Raw genomic sequence first — 8,586 nt, 5'->3', positions numbered from 1 at the left:
TTCTTAGAAGAGGAGAAATTTAAATATCCATAAAATAACAGTAGAATTTCAAGGAGAATATAAAATAAACCTCTTGTTTAGTTGAAGTAATGTACAGTCAGAGCTTATGTTATGTCGTGACGACTAGGCAGCTAAAGTAGACCATCTTGGTTGGGAACGGTCCTCGTGGCAACTAGGTCAGCAATGGAGATCTTGGCAGACTACGGCCCTCGTGGCAACTAGGTCAGCAATGGAGATCTTGGCAGACTACGGCCCTCGTGGCAACTAGGTCAGCAATGGAGATCTTGGCAGACTACGGCCCTCGTGGCAACTAGGTCAGCAATGGAGATCTTGGCAGACTACGGCCCTCGTGGCAACTAGGTCAGCAATGGAGATCTTGGCAGACTACGGCCCTCGTGGCAACTAGGTCAGCAATGGAGATCTTGGCAGACTACGGCCCTCGTGGCAACTAGGTCAGCAATGGAGATCTTGGCAGACTACGGCCCTCGTGGCAACTAGGTCAGCAATGGAGATCTTGGCAGACTACGGCCCTCGTGGCAACTAGGTCAGCAATGGAGATCTTGGCAGACTACGGCCCTCGTGGCAACTAGGTCAGCAATGGAGATCTTGGCAGACTACGGCCTTCGTGGCAACTAGGTCAGCAATGGAGATCTTGGCAGACTACGGCCCTCGTGGCAACTAGGTCAGCAATGGAGATCTTGGCAGACTACGGCCCTCGTGGCAACTAGGTCAGCAATGGAGATCTTGGCAGACTACGGCCCTCGTGGCAACTAGGTCAGCAATGGAGATCTTGGCAGACTACGGCCCTCGTGGCAACTAGGTCAGCAATGGAGATCTTGGCAGACTACGGCCCTCGTGGCAACTAGGTCAGCAATGGAGATCTTGGCAGACTACGGCCTTCGTGGCAACTAGGTCAGCAATGGAGATCTTGGCAGACTACGGCCCTCGTGGCAACTAGGTCAGCAATGGAGATCTTGGCAGACTACGGCCCTCGTGGCAACTAGGTCAGCAATGGAGATCTTGGCAGACTACGGCCTTCGTGGCAACTAGGTCAGCAATGGAGATCTTGGCAGACTACGGTCCTCATGGCAGCTAAGTCAGTAATGAAGATTTTGGCAAGCATGGACATCTCGTCAGAAATGGAGATCTCGGAAGATGTCCCCAGAGATACGATATGACGGTGAAGTACTCAATACAAAGCCTAGAGTTAAAAAATAAACTGTCCTTACTTTTATGGTAAAATTAACATAGGTCTTTTAGTGAAAGAGACAGTGTCTGATATCCGTGCCTCGAGGGAAAGTATGACCATTAACATTATGTACAGGTCTCCGTTAACCCCATTTGTAGGTAGACCCTTGAAACGCAAACCCCAGTTTGCATTATTTCACTAAAAATGTTCTTAAATCTTATTACGGTGGTCATATTAGTCCAAACATGTAATTCGTACTCGCAGACCACTGAACTATATGCGTACTTTTCAAATCGCTGGAGTAAAACAGAAATATATATAAGCAAATGCAAACCAAATGCGAATGAAAACCCCCGAGATTAACAATGGTGCAGTCAAAATTTCAATTACCAAAAACTTTAAATAACCATTAAGCGATATTTTTACTTTTGAGTGAGTGGGGATTACTGAAATCTAATATTTGATAAAACTTTTGTGACGGTTTTAATTTTAGAGCTTTGTGGCGAATAACTAAATTTCATCAGTCTCCTGATCATTCTAAGCAGATTTTCAGTAGAAGTTAAAAATACCCTTCACCAAGAAACTGAAGAGGTGAAAATTAATTTCAGATATGAAAAATATAGCGTAGGGCTCAATACTGACGCAGCGGTAGAGGGATCATGGCTAAAAGCTCCTTGCGGGCTAACCGTGGAAGGATTTGCACAATTTTATAAGGCTAAATTTAGTAAACAGTGTCAGTAACAGTAAAATTAAATTTAAAGTTAAGGAGAGCACGGAAAATTTTTTTAAAAAGAAATTAGTTCAAAAACTACTTTGTCATGCTATGCCAACAGTTCTACATTAAATTGTAACGCATCAATTTCAAAATCTCTGAATTAATGTTAGAGTTTCGAATCTTAAATTTCAAAAATGACAAATAGAAATAAATATATTAATATTGAATTTTTAAAGAAAATTAAATATTCTTAACGCTTGATAGAAAACAAATATACACTTGCATCCTAGCTTTTAGTTCAGCGCTAAAATTACACAAAATCTAAAAGCAAAATTCAAAAGTTTACTTTAAAAACGTGTCGAGTAAAGAATCAAAATCAGCGTTTTGTAAAATTCCTTTAAATTGCACGAAAATTCTAAGAACAAAAATGAATTAGAGAATGTTGTCTTCATATAAATTAATATATAATACTTAATATTAAAAATGTAACCTTTTAATTTACTCAAATAAAGCATAAAAATATGAGTTTCTACATCCGTTTTAGTCAGTCAGCATGAAAAAATTGCTATATCATTTCTAAATATCGGAGCTCAAAATTTTAAAAGGCTTTAGAAAGCTAATGAATTAAAGTTAATGTGTGATTAATAAAAAAATTTTGCTGAAATTACCCGTTTTCACTTAGTTTGATACCTTCAAAATGTTTATTTTATTAAATAGTTAGATGAGTCAAATGTTTTATAATAAAATTCGTGGTAAAAATGCTACAGGAGTAAATACGTTAAAATTTATATTAAACAAACTTCTTGAGTAGATCAAAATAAATCTTAACTTACTTACCCATCGAATATCTGATAATGATAACTAGCATTCTTTTGCAAGGAATATATTTTTCAATCCAGCATAAGCAAACTTTCTGTAGTAGAGTCTCAATTAACAATTTTAAGGTAGCTTCTTGGATCCTGTAACAAATAAAAATAAATTATACTGACGTACACAGTGGAGTATCTTTTATTTATATTTTACATAATGTAATTTAACCCTTTAATAGGCTTGTTTCTAGGAAAATTAAAGTGTTTTTGGAATTGAGATTGTTAAGAAAAAATCTCATTTAGTTAATAAAAATGCCATTTCTTTGTGGTAAGCACATTAAGCACGACCTATTCGGAACTTGTTGACTTATTTCTCTTTATTTATAAAATAATTTTCATCAATGCTACAATCTTCCAAAAATTATACATTTTATAAGTTTTCTTAAACTAACAAATGGTTGCCAATTTTATTCAAACGCACTTCAAGAAAACTGAAGTTATTCACAAATTGGAACCTTAATTAAAAATGGTAAAAAGTTCACCCTCGTCTTTAAAAATGGGTGGTAAGTACACCACCTTGGCTTTAGAAAGGGTTACGCTGGCTGATGAACGTTGTATACTTATGACTAATATATCGATAATATTAGACTAATTCAACGACAATACTAGAGTTCGGTATTACATGTTTATGTGGTTAAGTTAAAATCTCTAATTCCGAGAAGAATTGGAGAAATTAAAAAAAAAACTTTTTTCGCTCATTTTACAGTTTTCTGACAAATTTATTTTCTAGTCTGAATGACATTTTAACCGTTCCCGAATTTTTAAAATCTGTTTACTTTAAGTCGTGAAAAAATGACTACAGAAAAGTACCGAACAAACCAACATAATTTTAGATATATGTTGGTAGCTAGCCATGGTTGACCTACGAAGGAAATACGCAGTAACATAAACCTATTCTTAGAAAGTTACAACGGATTTCTTTACACAGTTTCAAAATCATGAATAGATTGCTCATAAAATTTTACTAAGCCAGCAATGTACGCAAGATCTTTAATGTATACAACTGGCAATTTATATATAACAATCTGATAGTGTTTTAGTACGAAATTATTTAACATATTTAGCTAAAATTATGCTATTTACTGATTTTCATGCCCTTTTAGATTTATCAGGATACAGTTGAATCTCCCAATAGAGAGATTTATAATCGGAAAATTACACAGCACTGATATCTATCTTTCTATTCTAATTTTTAATTGCTTCAGTTAGCAATTTCTATTAACCGTTAGTACCATTTATGCCAGGAGTTACACAGATGGACTTTGCTCCAAAGTTTGTAAAATTTCTCAATTTAATTGCAATCATTTTGTCTGCAAACTTTTATTTAACGATTTACTGAATTAAGAGGTTAAAATTTCTTTGAATTTAATCACACCAGCTAGAAAACATTTGCGCAAATGCTAACGAACTATCACTGCATAACAAAATTAAATGCCTAGAAGCCTTCACTATAGAAGGCATTTTGCTTTTGCTTAACCAAACATGTTTTCGCTACTTAAATTAGTTAAAAAATTTGGTATACGCTAATCGTTACTAAAATACTAATATTTAATACTTCAAAGTATTGGGATTAAAACTATTTGAAATATAAAAGGAAAGAGTATGCAACTCAGTTTAACTTAGTGCGTACCCTTGCGTAAAATATACAAACGTATAAAAGGTATAAATATTTTTTAACAATGAGTGGAAATTACATTTAAAGTTTCAAACAGTAAGTTAATTAAATACTAGGAGGGGAAAAAGGATAAAGTTTAAAAAATAAGTACAATGTTTTAAGTACGTATAATGTCTGGAATCATTCATAACCTGCTACTAATACTCAAGTTACAAGCTGTTAAAAATATAGCAATAATTTAAATTTTAAAATAGCTGTTTCGTAAACTTTAGTTTGTTTTCCATAAAAGAAAATAAGCAATACGAAAGTCAGTTTTGCGCAACAATATAAAACTGGGTTTAATTAAGCGTAACACTGTAAACTAATAATCAATTTGTAAACTAACACTTTAAGCAAGCTAATATCTTATCAGAAAATTCAAAGAAAAATCTTTAAAAATATCCAAGAGAGTACGTTAATTAAATAGGTATACTAATTATTCTTAAGAGTAATCCCAAATCATTGAAAAACACTAGCGTATACCATCTATCTTGAAAAAGTTTAAAAACGTGTACAAGCTAGAATTAGAAAGACTAACTTTTGAGTTCGCGAAAGAAAAAGTCGCCAATAAACAAAATTCAGAAATCTTGCAATAGCGGGTAATACATTTATTACTATGTATTACTATTTAAAAGAAAAGAGTTAAAAATGGGATCTGTGAGCTAAAGTGAAAGTAATGCAGAAGAGTTAAGATGTGAACTTATACGAAGACTAATATTTAACTTTTTTCATTGCCCGAGATTATTTGGAATAGTAAACTAATGGTGAATTAAATATTTCTTACACATAAAAAATTAAACTCAGAAGTTGTGTATTATGTTTAGTTCCCTTGTATTTATTAATGAAATAAAAATATGTTGATTTTTCTCTCAAATAATTGGTAAGGGTTAGCGGTTAATCTATCAGCATGAAAACATTACTATATCATTTCTAAATATCAGAGATCAACAATTTAAAAGGTTTTGGAAATCTAATAAATTAAAGTAATGTGAATGTGAATAAAACAATTTTCGTCGAAATTACCATTTTCACCTAGTGTGATACGTTCAATATGTTGATTTTATAAGATTATTCGATGTTTAAAATTTTTTATAATTCAAATTTATGATGAAAATGCTACACTAGAGTAAATACATAAAAATTTATATGAAACAAATTTCGTGAGTAGATCTAAATAAATCTTAACTTGCTTACCTGTCTATATCTGATAATGATAAGCAGCATTCTTCTGCAAGGAATAGATTTTTTCTATCTAGCATATTCAAACTTTATGTAGTAGAGTCTCAAACATTGATTATAGGGAAACTTCTTGGATCCTGTAACAAATAAGAAAAATAAATTAGGCTGCGTACACAGTGGCGTATCTTTTTATATTTTTAAGTAATGCACTTTAACCCTTTAATGGGAAATTTATTTCTAGAAAAGGTAAGTATTTTTGAAGATGAAATTGAGAACAGCAATTGGTATAAAAAAATTCATTTAGTTTATAAAAATGCTATTTTTGGTGGTAAAGTATATTTAGCACGAGACCTATTAGGAACTTATTTACTTTTTTTATATATAAAATAAATTTTATCAATGCTACAATCTTCAAAAAGGATTTATGCGTTTAATATTTTAATAAGTTTTATTAAACTAACAAATGCTTACAAATTTTATTCAAACGTACTTCAAAAAAGCTGAAGTTATTAACAAATGGAAACGTAAATTAAAAGTGGCAAAAATGTTCACCCTCTTCTTTAAAATTGGTGGTAAGTATACCACCTTGTTGACCTTAGAAAGGGTTAAGTTGGCTGATGAACGTTGTATACTTATGATTTATATATATCGATAATATTAGACTAGTTCTACGACAATGCTAGAGTTTGGTGTTATTTATACGGTAAAATTAAAATTTCTAATTTCGAAAAGAATTGGAGAAATTAAAGACTTAATATTTAAGTTTTACAGTTTTCTGACAAATCTCTTTCCCAGTTTGTATGACATTTCCACTATTTTCGAATTCTTAAAATCTGTACTTAAGTAATGAAAAATGACCAATACAGAAAATTACCGACCGACCCAATACAATTAGATAAATATCGTAGCTAGCCATGGTTGACTTACGAAGGAAATTCTAAAGTACTCAGTAACCTCCGCAATCCATTGTTAGAAAGTTACAATGCATTTCTTTGCACAGTTTTAAAATCATGAATATATTAGACATAAAACTGAAATAAATCAACAATGTAATACAAAATATTTAATGCATACAATCAGCAAATTATATATAACAATCTGATAATGTTTTAGTACGAAATTAAATATAATCGGTTAAAATTAGCAGAAGATTTAATGATTTCATGTCCTAGCAGATATATCAAAATACCGTAGAAAATTTATAATCTGAAAATTACACATCATTTTTCTCGTCTAATTTTAACTTTGTGAAGAAAATTGCTACAGTTAGAATTTCTATTGACTAATTTGTTAGTCTCCATTATTTCTCTCAGGAATAACAGATGGAATTGGGAGTAAAATTTGTAGACAAAGTAATCACAATTAAATATAGAAATTCTACAATATTTTATTATTTAATGACTTATTGAAGGAAAAAGTTTAATATTTATCTCACCGGTTAGAAGATATAATACTTTTCGCAACTGCAAACTAACTATATCACTACGCAACAAAATTAAATTTTATACAAATATTTTAACGAAAGAACAGTGAAGGAGAAGAACGATCCTCAAAATGCACAGGGTTGCAGCGGAGGCCGTGCTTCGTATTATATATTCCTTAATATCGATAACGATTATTTTTAGCAAAACTGACTTGAGTTGAGTTGATGATGAAGAAAATGTGTACCACTCGCTTTTTTAGGGATAAGCTTTTTTAAGCTTGAGCTATTGGTTCTTCAAATTGATACAACTGTCTTCAAATTGACAAGTCTGTTCTTCAAATCGACACAATTCGAGAAGCCACTTCTTCAATTTAGGCATAGATCTAAAGGGGAAGGAAATTTTTTCCAGCACCCTGTACCCATGGTTGTTGTTGTTGTTCATTTACGTCGCACTAGAGCTGCACAATGGACTATGCGTAGAAAATGTAAGTGAATTCACTACCTTAATTTAGACTCCCCAGTCATTTAATCGGGCATGTACTGCTATGGCTCTTAAACTGCCAAATCAAAATTTGGAGATTACATTGCTTGACATTGTGAGCGGATAAATAAAACATATTGCCGTTGTTGTTTCTCTTCGGTTGACTTTTTACTAAATGCTTATGGTGCGAAGAAGGGGGTGATGGTGATTTCGATTCCAATATTCATGCAGTAAGTGTTAGTTTCACCTCGTTTAAACACTGAGATCCTGCAGTGGTTTCAGACATGAACTTGAAACCTTCTCTTCTACCGTCTAAGAGATTAGAAACCCAGCTTCCCACTAGACATCAGCCTCGCTTTACCTTCCCATTAAGACCGTCTTTGTCTTTCCGCTAATCGTTTTAGTCCGGACGGGATAGATTGGTTGATAGGGCACTGGGCCCATGTCCAATTGGTCGTGGGTTCAATCCCCGCCGGCCGAAGACTCTCCGTGTAGTAAATGGTGACTGATGCACGTTAAATCTGTCGAGTTGCAAAGTTCCCCATGTTCCCATAATAAATCATACCTCTGGGTGTACTGATCCAGGAGTTTCGTGGTCTTCTGGATTGGTTCAAGGCTACGGAGTTGAACATTAGTAGTCGTAAACCCAAAAATCAGGTCGGCTGTTCAACGACGGGTATATAACATTGTCCTTCAGACGAATGCTCTGAAGCCTGGAGGTTTGAATTCCGTTCTAATCTTGACTGTAACTTTACCGAATTTGTGCAATATGTTCTTCAATTTGACAAGAATTTATAACCCTTTATTTTATGGAGTATCCAAAACTACAGGAGAATATAGTAATCAAATCAATTCAATCTTTTAACCCCGTTTAACTTGATGAAATTTTACAAGGAAATCAAGCAGGGTAGCAAAGATGTAAAAATCCCGCACAGTGATATAGTTCCCCGAAATCACTGAAAAAGGGATCAACATTAATTTTTTTTATATCAAATAAGCGCACTTTCTAATGTACATATAAGCCGGCGTATGTAGTTGTGTAAGAATTTTAAGAAATTTAAAATTTTGAATCATCA

General features: G+C 33.2%; 1 long non-coding RNA gene across 1 annotated transcript; it reads right to left on the bottom strand.

The window, feature by feature from the left end:
• Positions 1-644: 644 nt before the first annotated feature.
• LOC147816126 (uncharacterized) lies at positions 645-7,166 on the bottom strand. Its single transcript, XR_015431773.1, has 4 exons — positions 7,042-7,166; positions 5,622-5,743; positions 2,742-2,863; positions 645-1,201 (listed from the first exon to the last, which is right to left on the bottom strand). It is a non-coding gene; the product is annotated as an uncharacterized LOC147816126 (long non-coding RNA).
• Positions 7,167-8,586: the final 1,420 nt, after the last annotated feature.

The sequence above is a fragment of the Parasteatoda tepidariorum genome, chromosome 2 (assembly GCF_982258835.1).
Source record: "Parasteatoda tepidariorum strain Cologne lab strain chromosome 2, Ptep-v5.0, whole genome shotgun sequence".
Classification (NCBI taxonomy): Eukaryota; Metazoa; Arthropoda; class Arachnida; order Araneae; family Theridiidae; genus Parasteatoda; species Parasteatoda tepidariorum.
This window is presented reverse-complemented; position numbering and strand designations above follow the sequence as displayed.